Source organism: Galeopterus variegatus, unplaced genomic scaffold (assembly GCF_000696425.1).
Source record: "Galeopterus variegatus unplaced genomic scaffold, G_variegatus-3.0.2 Scaffold369, whole genome shotgun sequence".
NCBI lineage: Eukaryota > Metazoa > Chordata > Mammalia > Dermoptera > Cynocephalidae > Galeopterus > Galeopterus variegatus.
The window spans coordinates 644,134-661,302 of record NW_007726480.1 but is presented as its reverse complement, the minus strand read 5'-3'; the positions used below and the strand labels follow the sequence as shown (position 1 = coordinate 661,302).

The following is a 17,169-nucleotide window of genomic DNA, read 5'->3' as shown; positions in this document are numbered from 1 at the left end:
AATTTTTTTGTGTGTGTCTATTAAAGGGAGATATAATAATTATAGGACCTGCTTCTTAGGAGTTGCTGTAAAGATTCAGTAAGATGATAATAATGGCAGTAGCAGCAAACATTTCCATGTTCCTTATTGTGTGCCAGACACTGTTCTAAGCACAATACATTTTAAAATCATTAGATCCTCACAACTATCTTATGCAATGGGTGCTGTTATATTTAGCATTAAATATTAGCAAATAATACCAGCAAGAACTACCACCAAGAAATCACTGTGTCCTTAAACCACATTCTGGTGACAACAAGAATGCACTGAAAATGTTTCCATCTTCTATCGAAATTTAAATTCATATTGTGTATTATAAGTTATATTTAAAGAATTTTAAAACTTTAATTTATCTGTTTGCTTTTATCCTTTCTTGATATTTTATTATTTTAATTAAAATTCTTAATCAGGGGGTGTTGATCACCTGTGACTGTTAAGAATATGCCTACTCTTCAGACAAACTATATTTTATTATATTTTTAGCCAAAGGTCAAACAATAGAGAGGTATGGAGATAGGTGGGCAAAAAATTGAGATAATTGACACTATCATTGGCTATTAGAATTGATCAACAGTCTGCCTTTTTCTTTGTGCTTTTGGTGGTGGGGCTATAATAACAAAGAATCACTGATGCCTCCCTTTACAAAATAGCAGGAATTTCAGCTATCCATGCCTGCAATTTAACCATGCCCAAGCACAGTGAGAGCTTTGCAGTGAGCCAAACTGTATGTGGTAGCCAGATCTTAGTGGAGTATAGAATTGATTGATCCTCAGTAAAATAACCGTGTTCTAATTGTAGCTTATAGTATATACAGTCGGCCATATGTATCTGCAGTTTCCCTGTCCCCAGATTTAATCAATCATGAATGGAAAATATTAGAAAATATAAAAATAGGAAATAATGCAACAACAACAAATAATAATAATTAAAAATATATATAGTATAACAACTATTTACATAGTATTTACATTGTATTAGATATTAGAAGTAATCGAGAGGTGATTTAAAGCATATGGGGAGGATAAGCATATATTATATGCAAATACTGTGCCATTTTATATAAGACTTGACATCCATGGATTTTAGTATGTGCTGGAGGTCCTAGAACCAATCTACCATGGATACTGAGGGACAACTGTAAATGCCAACTTTAAATGACCTTAACAAGTCATTTAGTAGGTTACTAATAGGGAACCCTTGAAAGTAAAAATGGAAGTTAATAGCATTGTGCATCATCTACCAGTAAGAGTCCCCGTATCAAATATATATATTCCAAAATGTATATATAATGTGTGTGTATTTGCATCTTACTATTAGTTAAAGGCCCATCAGGAAACTCTTGTAGTCAGCTGAGACTCAGCATTTGAAGATCACTCCCCTTACCCACAGACACAATTCACTTGGCTCATAGTATGGCTGGAGTATAACAAATTCCCAATGGTATCATCTTGATACATATTTTCCCTTTACTACATTAAAAGCATTTTTTCTTTATTAATATATTGAACAAACATTTTCAAGTAATATTTGCTTTTTTATTATTTAATTTTTTATTGTAACAGTTGAATGTACGTTATCTGTGGGGTACAGAGTTGAATATCAATACTCATGAGCCATATGAGGTGCTCAAATCAGAATAGTTATTCAGTAATATACACTGTCATTTGTGGAAACATAAAAAAGTATTCTGGAGGGCAATTTAACAATATCTACTTAATACGTTTTCCCTTTGGCCCAACAATTCCACTACTAATCTGTCTGATAAATGTATTTAAGGGAATGGCCAGAGACATATTTACAAGAAAATTTATTGTGACATTGTTGCTAGTACTTAACACTGTAATAAACTAACTTATATCAGTAAATAATTGATTAAATTATATCTATACAGTAGGATGCTGGGTAGCCATCCAGAGGAAAGTGAGAAAGCTTCATATATACACATGCTTCTCAACTTACTATTGGGGTTACGGCAAACCATCATAAGTTGAAAATATCCTTAAATTAGAAGTGCTTTTAATAAACCTAACCTACAGAACATCATAGCATAGCCTCGCCTGCTCCAGACAGTTAGATTAAACTAAAATTGGGCAAAACTATCTAACACAAAGACTATTTTATAACAAAGTGTTGAATATCTTATGTAATTTATTAACTACTTTACTGAAAGTGAAAAACAGAATGGTTTCCTTCCCACTGTTAAATCAAAAAGTAAGTTGAACCATCGTAAGTTATGGACTGTCTGTACTGACATAGAAAGGTCTCCAAGATATGATATAAAGTGGCAAAAAACTAAGTGACAAAGCAGTATAATGTGATCCCGTATGTGTGTTTTTAAATATACATATACATATTTATGTAGAGGTGATACAGAATTTATACTAAATATAAGATACATTTAAGTGTATAAGGGGAGGTTTGTGTTACAATTAAATAGGATAAGGTACATAAAATTATTAGTATCATGCCTACTTAGTGCATTGAAATAATAAACTTTGCTTTTACTTTTGCTTTTACAGAGTGGGTTGAAGAAGGAAAAATAGGACTACTTTTACTTATTTTACATGTTTTGTATTGTCTGAATTTTCTTTTACAATGGACATGTGTTACTTTTAATAAAATGAGAGAGAAACCTGTTTGCTCTTGAAGAAAGATCTGGAAAAATGTATTCACCCTAAAGTATTAGTGACACAACAAAACTTGATATTTTTCTTCTGACACAAGATATTGAATAATTCCTAATATGAGCAGAATGGTAACTGTGTTACTCTTTTGGACAGAGGGGTCTTCCCCAGATCTATAAAAGCAGTTTTGGAGGTTTTGGCTATTTGTTCTCTCACCTTTACATATGTACTCATACTTTTGATTGTATTTCTTCTTTCATGTTCTCAGGGATATGTGTGTGTATGTGTATGTGTGTGTGTTTATGTGGGGAGGGGGATGTGTCTGCATGTTATTTAAGCATTTAGATGATTATCTTCTTTTAAGAATGGTTGGAAAAGTTAAGGAAACGGTAGAAATAAGAACTGTAAATAATTACTCCTTAGTTATATCTAGACAAAGCTTTTAAGCTTCCTTTTTTCTTTTTTCCTCTCAATTGTATCCTAGTAAGAATCATCCTGCAAATGTTTGAAAAGAGGTATTCCATGACCAACCCAATGAAGTACTAAATATCCCCTTAGAATGATTATTACAAGGACTCTGAAGGAAAACATACTAGATTATTTGTTTTACAGAATTTTATTAACTATTATTCATGGTTCTTTGAGCTATAGAAGTCATTCAGAATAATTATATATCTTTATAATGCTGATGTTAAATTTCATTGAAATTCATTAAAAATTATGGGAAGGGTGCCCATTTAAAAACTTCTGAATGTCAATTTTTTTTTCCAGAATGACAGAAACATTACTTAAATGATTCCTTTATCACATAGGAATTTGACTAAATTGATTGATTATTTCTGAAGTCACTATGAGGTTAATATGAAATGCATGGGCCTAACTGGCAACTATAAAATACTTTTCTTGTGGTAAATGTGATGATGTAATGCTAATTTATTAGGAAAGATAGCCTCTTTTGTTAAGTTACTATGCTTTAAAGATTTGAAGCCCTAATTGTATTGTATTGTAAGCAGTATCTATCGTAATTTTAATTGTATCTATTGTAAGCAGTAATGTATACAATAAGCTTATTATAGTTGGAGAGGATGTTTAATGTAGCATTTAAGAGTACAGACCATGGAGTTAGGCTGCTGGCATTCAAATCCTGGTCCTGTCCTCTCCTAGCTGTATGATCTTGGACAGTTTACCTTCTCTCTGTCTTGGTTCTCACATTTGTAAAACAGGTATATAAGCAATAGGTGGTAGAACTCTATCTCATAGGGTTGTTATTAGGTTGTTTTTAGAATTCAGAGAGTTAGTATTTATAAGGCACTTTTACATATAGTAAGTGTTCAATAAGTATAGCTACTGTTATCATTTTGGTCATCTAGTATCTAGTAAGTGCTATAGGTGTGTGTTGTGAAATAAATTAGTTGTTTACATGTTACAGTCTAAAAGAAAACATAATTGAATTATAATCTGTTTTAAGTATCTTTTTAATTTCTATTTTTCTGATTTTTACACTAGTTGGTTTTAATTATTCATTTCTTGTTTGTATTACAGTTACAAATTATAATACTGTGGTAGAAACAAATTCAGATTCAGATGATGAAGACAAACTCCATATTGTGGAAGAAGAAAGTGTTACAGATGCAGCTGATTGTGAAGGTGGTGTGCCAGAAGATGACCTGCCAACAGACCAGACAGTGTTACCAGGGAGCAGCGAAAGAGAAGGGAATGCTAAGAAATGCTGGGAAGATGATGGTAAGTTTATTGTTTTTTCCTTTTGTAATATTCTTTTCTTTGGTTCTCTTTTTTAAAAAATACATTAACTGAAAAGATATATTGGATGAAAATTTTGGAATGAACAGTAAATTTGTCTGTTAATATTAGGTATCCTACTTATTTAAAAAGCAGATAATGAAGCATAATAATAGAGTTATTTTGATCATTTTCACAATGAGTATAATATGTTGAATTTTAGTAGATATTTCTAACCAGGACTGACATTTTTATAAATGTTGATATATAATTTAACTTACCTTTATTTCATTTTGTGATCCCAAATGAAGAATCTACTTAGATACCAGCCAATAATATTTTTATTGTAAAGTTATAACGTGCAAAAATCCCAAATACAAAAAGATCATGGAGGTACTTTTTAGTGTTTGTAAGCCTCTCTATACATTTAACAGAATCCTGTAAGTAATATGGTTCTTTCTCTTGCTTTAAATTTTTACTAAAGTAAAATTTTTACTTTTACTCAAGTAAAGCATAGTTTAATGGAAGGAGCAGTAAAAGTAAGGAGATCATCTACTTAATGCCCTTTCAGTCAGTGAACACTGAATGTTTAACTTTCTTCTTCACCTGTCAACTGCAGAAATTGGACTATAATTTTTTATTCTAGCTGTGAATTTTCTCCTTTCTACTTTTACTAATAAACTAATTAAATTATTTCGCCTGTCCTGTCAAGATTTAAATACCAGTGGTATAAAAGTAGGAGGTAGAAGTGGTGGGTGTTATGAGTTACAGGTGTTGGAAATTAGGAACAAAAGCATCAGTAAAGGCAAAGAAGAGCATGCAAGAGCTCAAATCCAAGGTCAGTGAAAGAAGCAGCAGCCCAGCAAGAGTTCAAGTTCAAGGGCATCATCTAAACAGGATATCAAAATTAAGGCTAGAATATCTGGGGAAATAGGTCAGGCATGTGGGCCAGAGAATCCAGATAATGGAATGTGGAAGCTTAGATAAAAGTCCAAATAATAGGCACAGGTTAGCAGAAGTTAATATTTCTACAGTATGGCAAATTGTATAGTTACCATGGGACTTTTTAAATCATGTAATCAGCCCTTTCATTTTATAGCATTATTTCTTTATCCATTCAGCAAGCTGTGCATAAACAGGATTACAAAGATGAATAAGACTGTCTCTGTATAAAAAGTGTTTATAGCTTAATGAAGGAGAGAGATAAATAAGTCACAAATGCATTATAGTTTGATGTAGCTGTAAATTTGAAGTTATGGGGAGCAATAAGGAGGAACATCCAAATCAGAGAGGAAAGGAAAGTCCTAGAAGAACTTCTGAGTGAAACAGTGCCGGTCTTGAGTTTTGAAGGACCAATAGAGGTTAATTAGCCAAAGCAGAGATAAAGGTGCTTCAAGCAGAAGAGGCTGCATGCATGAAGCCACAGAGGCTTCAGCAAATGTTCATAGAAAATGAGATTGGAGACTTAAACATGAAAAAAATATGAAATTTTCTGTGTACTAAGTCAAGGAATTTGAACTTCATCCTGGAAACTCTGAAAAGAATATTATTGATATGTAATTTAGAAATAACTCTGGTGTAATAAGGAAAAAGCATTTTTGAGGGAGCCTAGAAGCAGGAGGTTAGTGCCTTCTATAAGAAGGCTATGATAATTCAGGCAGTGGTAAGGATTTTGAATAAGGATTTGAACTAAAGTAGTGGCTCTCAGGATGCGAATAAAGGAGTAGATTGAACCAAATGTAAGAGATAGAATATATAAGAAATGGTTGATTCTATGTGGAAGATATCAGAGGGAAGGACTGATGTAACTCCCAGGTTTCTGGAAAGTAGAAACCAGAAAAATTGACTTATTAATTATGAAAGCTGGTTAATGGCAGAGCTATTAACTGGTTAAACTTTCACAGTGAGCTCAAAATTTTTTGGAGTAAGGGTTTTTAAAAAAATTTATTTCCTATTTATGGCCCAGATTGATCCATCCATGAAGTTGAAAGTTGACCCAGCTACTTAATATGGAAGCAAGAAGGAAATGATCTATCTGGAAAAGGGGAGAGATAAGGAGAATGAGATAGATGAAGGGAGAAAGAAAGATGAGAAATGAAAGAAGAGGTTCTGCTTCTGAAAATATATGGGGATAGATTATTTGGACTAACCCTCCCACTGAAAGCAACTAAGATGCTAGATTTAAAACAAAAACAAAAAAACTTGTTAACCGTGTTAAGACACTGAGTAGATAGTAAGACATTAACATGTCAAACTCTAAGTGAAGACAGAAGTAAAAACACAGCAATAAGTAGCATATCATAAAAGGCTCTTTGGCCCTGAGGACATTTGCCTAATCAGGGTAATGTAAGATGTGGTTTTCAGCCCTCTGAGAGGAAACAAAACCCAGGACCACCAAAGTGTTTAATAGTAGATACTTCTCAAGTATGGATGATATCTTAACTATAAGGATGTACTAAAAGTAAACCATCCCTACTATCCTTAAGAGTCATCAAGCAAAGTTGCTTTGGCTGAATAGGTATTGAGAGAACAGAAGATTGTCTCTGAGAAGTAATAACCACAAACTGTCTTGCACTGACTTGAAGCCCAAATTCACATTGTTGGATAGCCTGATAAATTTCAAGCCATAATTAGATTTAAAGTAGAACTGTGGCAAATACCAGTAGACACTAGGCAAAAGTAAATACAAGTGTTTATTGGAGGAATATACCTTCATCCTATCACCATAGAAGTCTCTCAAATAATTTAGCAAGAAGACAGCAATGTGAGTGATAATCACCAGAAACAGAAGGAAGCAGAAACTGACTCATGAAGACTTTAATTACTAGACTTATATGATATAGATTATAAAATGACTGTCATATTTAAAGAAAAACTTGAAATTGTCTACTATGATATAATAAAATAACTGGCAGATTTTGAGAAGAACCTAATTGAACTCATAAAAATGAAAAAAGCAAAATAATGGGACTTTTAAATTTAGAGGATGGGCTTAACAGAAAATTAAACAGAGTTAAAGAAAGAATTAATGAATTGGAAGATGGGGAAATTACACTAAATGGAAATCAGAGAGACAGAAGAATATGAAAAACAGGATAAGAGACACGAAGGTCCAATATATGTCTTAGTTCCACGAGAAGAGAGAATAGGGCAGCAGTAATATTTGAAGAAATAATGGCTGAGATTTCCTCAGCATTGACAAAGGACACCAGAGTACAGACTCAGGAAGCCCAACAAATCTCAAGAAGGGTAAATAGGAGAATAATGTAAACAAGTTGACAGAAGAGGAAGTTCCAGCCCTCATCCCTCACAGAAACATCAATTTTGTCAACTATCCATAGATAATAATACTTTCGTGGGAGTCTCAGAGTCTTGCTGAGAGGTTCTAGCACCCTGCTGCAGCAAAGAAATGCATCAGGAATGGATGCACCAAAGAGGGTAGAAAGAGCATTTTCACTTTACATGTGGCACCCTTCCCTCAAGGAGGCACAGCTCAGTGCCAAGAAAGGCCCTTGGCCATTGATTTCTTCCACAAGGGTAAAGTAAGAACGAAGTGAGCACCTGGCTTCCCCAGCATTGTGGGATGCTACCCAGGAGGCTCACATCTATTTCATTCTACCCAGAACACTGAGGGAATCAACATGGTTGAATCATCTGGGTGCAGCTAGCAGCAGGGAGAAGGCAAAGGAGCACACAACAAACAGCTTGCATTTCTCAGCAGGCAGGTACAGATCCTGCTCACCAGATTGCTAACTTCACCAAGAGACCCACTTACAAACCGCACAGAACTATTCACCTGTAGACCTCCCCAACCAACCAGTGCTTGCCTCCAGCATCCTTCACACCCTCCATGGACAGTACTCTACATGTCCATGTGTATGGCCTACATGAGTTCCCACATATAGCACATGGATCTAGACAGGAGGAATGAATCTTAGCAGTTGCTTGTCCCTGCTGATTTGGGAGAAGTCCCACAACCTTGAACACTTTAGGGCATGGCCCTAGGAAAAATAAGTGTGAGTCTCTTAGCACCAGATCTGGCTTTGCAGGATCAAGAAAAGAGACATAAGCCTAAGACTTGCCCCCTAAGAAGAAATGAGGAATGGAGCTGGCACATCCATAGAAAAGTTCTGAGAGATCCCAGAAATCTCTTGCCACGCCCTCTGGTGAAAATCTTTGTTATGGTTTGAATATTTGTGTTCCCTCCAAAATTCATGTTGAACCTTAATCCCCTATGCAACAGTATTAAGAGGTAGGGCCTTTAAGAGGTGATTATGTCATGAAGGCACAGCCCTCATGGATGTGATTAGTGCCCTTGTAACAGGGCTCAAGGAAACTAGCTAGACTTTTTGTCCCTTTTGTCCCTTCCCCCATGTGACCACACTGTGTTAATATCCTCTGGTGGATGCAGCAGCAAGACACTATATTGGAAGAGAGACCTGGTCCCCACCAGATATCAAATCTAGCACCTTGATCTTGGATCTACCAGCTTCTAGAACTGTGAGAAATATATTTCTTTCATTTTTTAGTCTCCCAGTCTCAGATATTTTGTTATAGCAGCAGGAATGGACAAAAAACAGTCTTTTTCTCCCATAGTCAGTCAATAAAGACTGGAGAAGGGGACTGCTTCTTTAAATGTGAAGACACCAATGCAAGAAGTCAAGGAACACAAAGAATCAAGAAGATATGACACTATAAAAGGAACAAATGAAAGCCCCAGTTGCTGACCTCAAAAAAATGGAGATCTATAAATTACCTGACAAAGATTTCAAAATATTCATTATAAAGAAGCTCAGTGAGCTACAAGAGAACACAGATAGACAATGAAATGGAATCAGGAAAATATACATGAACAAAGCTAGAAGTTTAACAGAGAGATAGTAATCATAAAAAAAGAACCAAACAGAAATCCTGGAGCTGAAAATACAATGTCTGAAGTGAAAAATTCAATAGAGAGCTTCAACAGCACACATGATCAAGCAGATGAATGAATCAGCGAACTCAAAGATGGATAATTTGAAATTATCCATTCAGAAGAACAAAAAGAATGAAAAAGCACGAAGAAAAGCTACATGACTAGTGGGACCACCATCAAGTGAACCGATATACACATTATAGAAATCCTAGATGGTAGAAAAAGAGAAAAGGGTAATGAGCCTATTTAAGAAACAATGACAGAGAACTTCCCAAATCTTGAGAGGGAAGTGAATATCCAGATTCATAAAGACCAAAGGACTACAACAGATGAACACAAAGAAGTATTCACCCAGACACATTATACTCAAGTTGTCAATAGTCAAAGATGGAGTGAATTTTGAAAACAGCAAAAGAAAAGCAATTCATAACAAAAAGGGAAGTGTCATAACACTATATAATCAGATTACTGAGAAGAGTCCTTTCAGACAAGGAGTAGGATGACATATTCAAAGTGCTGAAATAAAAATACTTCCAACCAAGGGGCCGGCCCGGTGGAGCACTGCTACAGTGCGCCGCTTGGGAAGCGCGGCGGCGCTCCCGCTGAGGGTTCGGATCCCACATACAGACCGGCCGCTCACTGGCTGAGCGAGGTGCGGGAGCAACACCAAGGGTTGTGATCCTGTAGCCGGTCCCGGTCCGGTATGGGCGCGACACTGAGGGTTGCCATCCATTGCCGGTCACGAAAAAAAGAGACAAAAAAAGGAAAAAAAAAAAATACTTCCAACCAAGAACACTCTTCCCAGCAAAGCTGTCCTAAGAAATGAAGAAGAGATACTTTCCCAGACAAGCAAACGATAAGGTATTTCATCACCATTAGACCTGCCCTATAAGAAAAGCTAAAGGAAGTTCTTCAAGTTGAAACAAAGGACATTAATTAGCAATATGGAAACATACTAAGGTATAAAATTCTCTGGTAAAGGTAAATATATATTCAAATTCAGAATTCTCTAATATTGTAATGGTGGTGAATAAATCCTTTTAACTTTAGTATAAAAATAAAAGACAAAAGAATTAAAAATAACTATAGCTACAATAATTTGTTAATGTAAACATAATATAAAACTTTAAATTGTTGCATTTATAATATAAAATGTGGGAGGGGAGAAGTAAAAGTGTTGAGTTTTTATATGTGATGGAAATTAAGTTATTAGTTTAAAATAGACTGGGAATATAAAATGGTTTCTGTAAGCTTCATGTTAATTACAAAGAAAAAACCTATAATAGATAACACAAAAGATAAAGAGAAAGTAATCAAAACAATGCCTTTACAAAAATAAAACAGAAACATCAAATCACAAAAGAAGACAGTAAGAGAGGAAGAAAGGAACAAAGGAACTACAAAACAATCAGAAAACAACAAAATGGCAATAGTAAGTTCTTACCTATAATAATTACCTAACGTGTAAGTGGATTAAACTCTCTAATCAAAATACATAGAGTGACTAAATGAATTTTTGAAAAATGACCTAACTTTAAGAGACTCGCTTCACCTTTTAGGACACACATAAGATGAAAGGGAAAGGATGGAAAAAGATATTTCATTTCAACGAGAGAGAGCAGGGATGGCTATACTTACATTATACAAAATAGACTTTAGGTAAAAATTGTCACAAGAGACAAAGAAGGTCATCATAGAAATGATCAAGGGGTCAGTTCATCAAGAGAATATAACAATCACAAATATATAGGCACCCACTGTTGGAACACCTAAATATGTAAAAAAATAATATAACTGAAGGGAGAAATAGATAGCAACACAAAAGTTATAAGGGACTTTAATACTCTACTTTCTACAATGGGTACATCATTTAGACAGAAAATCAATAAGGAAACAGTGGACTTGAACAGCATAGAAAAAATGGACCTATCAAACATGTGCTCCATTCATCGGTAACAAATTCTTCTCAAGTACACATGTGACATTCTTAAGGATAGATCACATGTTAGGCCACAAAAGTTTTAACAAATTTAAAAAGATTAAAATCATGTATATTTTCTGATGACAGTGTAACAGTAGGAAAATTAGAAAATTCACAAATATGTGGAAAAGAAGCAACACACTTCTGAAAAACCAATAGGTCAAAGAAGAAATCAAAGAGGAAATAAAAAAATCTTGACACAAACAAAAATGAAATACAACAATCCAACACTTATGGGATGCAGCAAAAGCAATTGAAAGAGGGAATTAGTAGCAATAAATGCCTACATTAAGAAGAAAGAAATATCTCAAATAAATAACATTACACCTCAAAGAACAAGAAAAAAAAGAAAAAAGTAAGCCCAAAGTTAGCAGAAGGAAGGAAAAAAATATTAGAGCACAACTAAATGCAATAGAGACTAGAAAATAAATGCAAAAGGTCATTAAAAGTAAGAGTTGGTTTTTTGAAGATATAAACAAAATTGACAAGTTTTTAGCTAGAATAAGAAAAAGTGAGGAGATTCAATGAAGTAAAATTATAAATAAAAAAGATATTACAAGTGATACCACAGAAATACAGAGGATTATAAGAGACTACTGTGAGCAATTACACACCAACAAACTGGATAACCCTGAAGAAATGGATAAATTCCTAGAAATGTACAACCTACCAAGGCTGAACAATGAAAAAGTAGAAAATATAAACAAGTAAGATGATTCAGTAATCAAAAATCCTTCAACAGAGAAAATCCAGTACTTTATGGCTTCACTGGTGAATTCAACTAAACATTTGAAGAATAATTAATGGCAATCCTTTTCAGACTCTTCCAAAAAATTGTAGAGGAAGGAACACTTCCAGACTCATTCTGTATGGCCAGCATTGCCATGATACCAAAGCCAGACAAGGAAACTGTAAGAAAAATTGTAGGCCTATATCCACGAAGAAGACATATACAAAAATTTTCAACAAATACTAGCAAATTGAATTCAACAGGGCATTGAAACAATCATGCACCATCATCAACTGGGATTTTTCGCTGGATGCAAGAATGGTTCAAAATGCACAAATCAAGAAATGTGATACACTATATTAAGAGAATGAAGGATAAAAATCATGTGATCATGTTAATAGATGCAGAAACAGCATTTGACAAGATTTAATACTCTTTCACTATTAAAAACTCCCAACAAATTAAGTATAAAAGGAATGTACCTCAACATAATAAAGGCAATATATGACAGGCCCACAGCTAACATAATACTCAACAGGGAAAAGCTTGAATCTTTTCCTCTAATAACCAATAACAAGATAAGGATGCTGACTTTTGCTCCTCTTTAGCATAGTGTACTGGAAGTTCTAATCAGAGCAGTTAAGCAAGAAAAAGAAATAAAAGTCATCCAAATCAAAAGAAAAAGGTAAAATTAACTGTTTGCTGTTGACATGTTCTTATAAATAGAAAACACTGAAGATTTCACAAAAATACTCTTAGAAATAATAAATTCACCAAGGAAATGAAAGATCTATGCATTGACTATAAAACATCTATAAAACATTGATGAAAGAACTGAAAGTAGACACAAATAAAAGAAAACATATCTCAAGTTCATGGATTGGAAGGATTAATATTGTCAAAATGTCCATACCACCCAAAGAGATCTACAGATTCAGTGCAATCCCTATCAAAATTCCAATGGTATTTTTCCCCTTTTTTAAAAATTGAAACATAATTAATTGTACATATCTGTGGGGTACACAGTTGAATATAATTACCAGTGTGTAATATGTGATGCTCAAATCAGGATAATTGGTATAGTCAACATTATACAATATAATCATTTTTCATGGCCCTTTACCAATTCCTCATTAACTCTCTCTCACCCTCGCCCCCCCTTTCCCACATCTGGTAACTTCAGTTCTGTTCTCTCCTTTTGAAAGTTCCACATAACAGTGTTTCATACTACCATTTTTTTGGTGGCTGGCTGGTATGGGGATCTGAACCCATGACCTTGGTGTTATAAGGCTGCACTCTAACCAACTTAGCTAACCAGCCAGACTATAAAATGGGTGATTTCTCTTTTATTTTTTATCTTATTTTTTTGGCAGCTGGCCAGTGTGGGGATCCAAATTCTTGACCTGGTGTTATAACGCTAAATTCTAGCCAACTGAGCTAACAGGCCAGCCCTAGGTATTTTTCACAGAAATAGAAAATCCTAAAATTCATATGGAACCACAAAAGACCTTGAATAAACAAAGCAATCTTGAGCAAGAAAAACAAAGCTGTAGGCATTACATTTTCTAATTTTCAAATTATATTACAAAACATGTAGAAAACAAAACAGTATGGTATTGGCATAAAAACAGACGCAGAGATCAATGGAACAGTATAGAAAACCCAGAAATAAACTCATGCATATATGATCAACTAATTTTCAACAGGAGTGCCAAGAATATGCATGCAATGGGGAAAGGATAGTTTCAACCAGCAGTGTTGGGAAAACTGAATATCTGCATGCAAAAGAGTGAAATTGGACCCCTATCTTATGTCATTGACAAATATCAATCAAAATGGATTTAAACTTAAACGTAAGACATGAAAATATAAAACTTCTAGAAAAAAACATAGGAAACAAGCTCCTTGACATCAGTCTGGGCAATTATTTTCTGTATATACCAGGCAACAAAGGCAAAAATTAAAAAGTGCAATTACACCAAATTAAAAAAAGAAAAAATAGCTTCTGCACAGCAAAGGAAATAGTCAACAAAATGAACAGGCAAACTAAGAGTAGGAGAAAATATTTGCAAACAATGTATCTGATAAATGGTTAATATCTGTAATATACAAGTAACTCATACAACTGAATAGCAAAACAGAAACAAAACTAAAATAAAACCAAAGAACTCAATTAAAAGATGGACAAAGGACCTAAATTGACATTTTTTATAAGACCTACAAATGACCAACAAGTATATGAAAAGATGCTCAACATCACTAATCATCAGGGAAATGCAAATTAAAACCCTAATGAGAAACCACCTCACACCTGTTAGAATGGCTGTTATTAAAAATACAAAAGATAACGAGTATTGGCAAGGATATGGAGAAAAAAGAACTGCCATATACTGCTGGTGGAAAAGTAAATTATTATAGCCGTTATGGAAAACAATATGGGGGTTTCTCAGAAAATTAAAAATATAACTAGCCTATGATCCAGCAATAACATATAGTCAAAGGAATTCAAATCAGAATCTCAAGGAGATATCAGCACTCCTGTGTTCATTGCACCATTATTCACAATAGCCAAGATATGGAAACAACATGAATGTCCACTGACAGATGAATGGATAAAGAAATTGTGGTATATACAGACAACGAAATATTATTTGGCCTTAAAAAAGAAGGGAGTCCTGCCATTTTTGGACAACAGAGGTGTACCTGAATGTCATTATGTTAAATGAGATAAGCCAGACACAGTACAACTACTGTCGAATCTCATTTATGTGTAGAATTTTAAATAGTCAAGCTCACAGAGGCAGAGAGTAGAATGCTGGTTGCTCGGGGCTAACATGAACTCAAAGGTTAAAGGGTTTAGAGTTTCTGATATCTGTTATACAATATAGTACCTATAGTTAACAATACCGTGTTGTATACTTAAAATATGCTAAGAGGGCATATCTTATGTTCAGTGTTCTTGCCACATAAGAACAACAATAACAATAATAATAAAGAGGACAGGAAGAAACTTTGGGAGATGATAGATATTTATGACTTTGATTATGGCTGATAGTTTTATGGGTGTATGTTTATCAGTCATACCTCAATAAAGTGATTTAAAAAAAAAAAGGATAGTCACATTAGGGTAAAATTGTAGAACTTCCAAGTCTAGGAGAAAAATCTTAAAAATAGACTAAAAAGTCAGATTGTGTTTGAGAGAATGGAAATTAGACTAACAGCTACATCCTTAGTAATGACAATAGAAACTAGAACATAGTAAAACGATGTCTACCAACACAGAATTCTATACCTAGCAAAAGTATCTTTTAAGAAATAGGTAAAATAAGTTAACAGTTTCAGACAAGTTTTAAGCAATAAGAGAAAAACTATAATCAGAAGACCCCCTACTAAAGTAAATTTTAAAGGTAATATATTTTAGGCATGAGGAAAGAAATCCTTGACAGAAGATCTGAGATGTAAGAAGAGGAGAGAAGGTGGCAAATATATGTATGTGGGTAAAGATAAACACATAGTATTTCCTGCACAAATACTAACCAAACAAAAAAGCTGACACAGCTAAATTAATTTTAGATGATGTTGACTTTAAGGCTAAAAGCATTATTATGGATGATAGGATTACTTTATAATGATGAAAGATTAAATTCTGGAATAAGATACTACTTTAAATGTGTTGGATATAATAACAATGTCTCAAATATATAAAGAATAAATTGGCAATCTATAAGGATAAAAAGATAATTTACAGTCATTGTGGAAGATTTATCACATATCTTATAATCATTTATAGAATAATCACATAAAACCAATGATGATATAGAAGATTTGAGAATACACATAAATATATAGACATACTTTTAAAATACTTTTAAAATGTAACTATTAATTGCAAAATAAATTGCAAAAAAACTATAAGTATATGCAAAAATTGAACATATAGTTTATAAAACATAAAACAATATGTCATAAAACAAATCTCAAAGGATAAAATCATGCAGAATATGGTCCTTAAACATAATACAATTAATCATAGTAAGATAAATAGAAAATGATGTTTGGAAAGTTTTAGAAAGACACTTTAGAATGTGCGTTCCTGGGACAATAAAGAAATCAAAAAGGAAATGAAATATTTTGAACTAAATGATAATGAAAACGTTACATATCAAAATTTGTGGGACATGACTAAAGCAGTTTTCAGAGGAAAACTTAGAGGATTAAGGATGTATTTTAGAAAAGGAGAAAGGCTAAAAGTTAATGAGCTAAGCAGCTGCTATAGTTTGTATGTGGTTTGTCCCCACCAAAACTCGTGTTGACACTTATTCCCCATTGTAGCAGTATTAAGAGGGTAGGGAATTTGACTATGGTATTTGAGAGGTGGGACCCTTAAGAGGTGATTGGGTCATGAGGACTCTGCCCTCATGAATGGATTCATCCATTCATGAATTAATGTATTATCCTGGTAATGGTCTGGTGGATTTATAAGAAGAGGAAGAGAGACCTGGGATAGCATACTCACCCCCTCATCATATGATGCCCTATGCCACCTCAAGACTCTGCAGGGAGTCCCAACCAGCAAGAAGGCCTTTACCAGATGTGGTACCTTGACATTAGACTTCCCAGCTCCCAGAACTGTAAACCAAATACACTTCTTTTCTTTATAAATTACCCAGTTGCAGATATTCTTCTGTAAACAACAGAAAATGGACTAAGATAGCACCTATCTCACAAATGTAGAAAAAGAACAGCAAATTAAGCTGTTTGAAAGTAAGGGGGGAAGAAGTAAATAATAGAAAATAAACCTACAATACAAAGCTCAACATGGGCAAAACTTTGTTCACTCTTTGCAAACTATTAACAAATCTTTGATAAGATTTATCAAAAAAAGGGCAAAGATATAAATAACCAAAATCAGGAATGCAAAGGATATAACTACAGATACTACAGACATTGACAAGGTAATAGGGGATGTTGTGACAAGTTTGCACCAGTAGATTTTAAAATGTGGACAGAATATTGGAAATTTTTAACCAGAACTGGCTCAAGAAGGATTGGAAAACATGAATAGTCCTCTAACCTCTAAAGAAATTGAATTGGTGGTCATAAATATTCTCGCAAAGCGGTGGTGAATATATGGAACAAC

General features: G+C 33.9%; 1 protein-coding gene across 2 annotated transcripts in view; it reads left to right on the top strand.

The window, feature by feature from the left end:
* The first annotated feature begins 4,197 nt into the window (after positions 1-4,197).
* ZEB1 (zinc finger E-box binding homeobox 1) overlaps positions 4,198-17,169 on the top strand; it is a 71,564-nt gene continuing 58,592 nt past the window's right edge. For both annotated transcript variants that reach the window (XM_008568047.1, XM_008568046.1), the window contains exon 1: positions 4,198-4,406. The gene's annotated coding sequence lies outside the window, so the exon portion shown is untranslated. The remainder of the gene's footprint in view (positions 4,407-17,169) is intronic.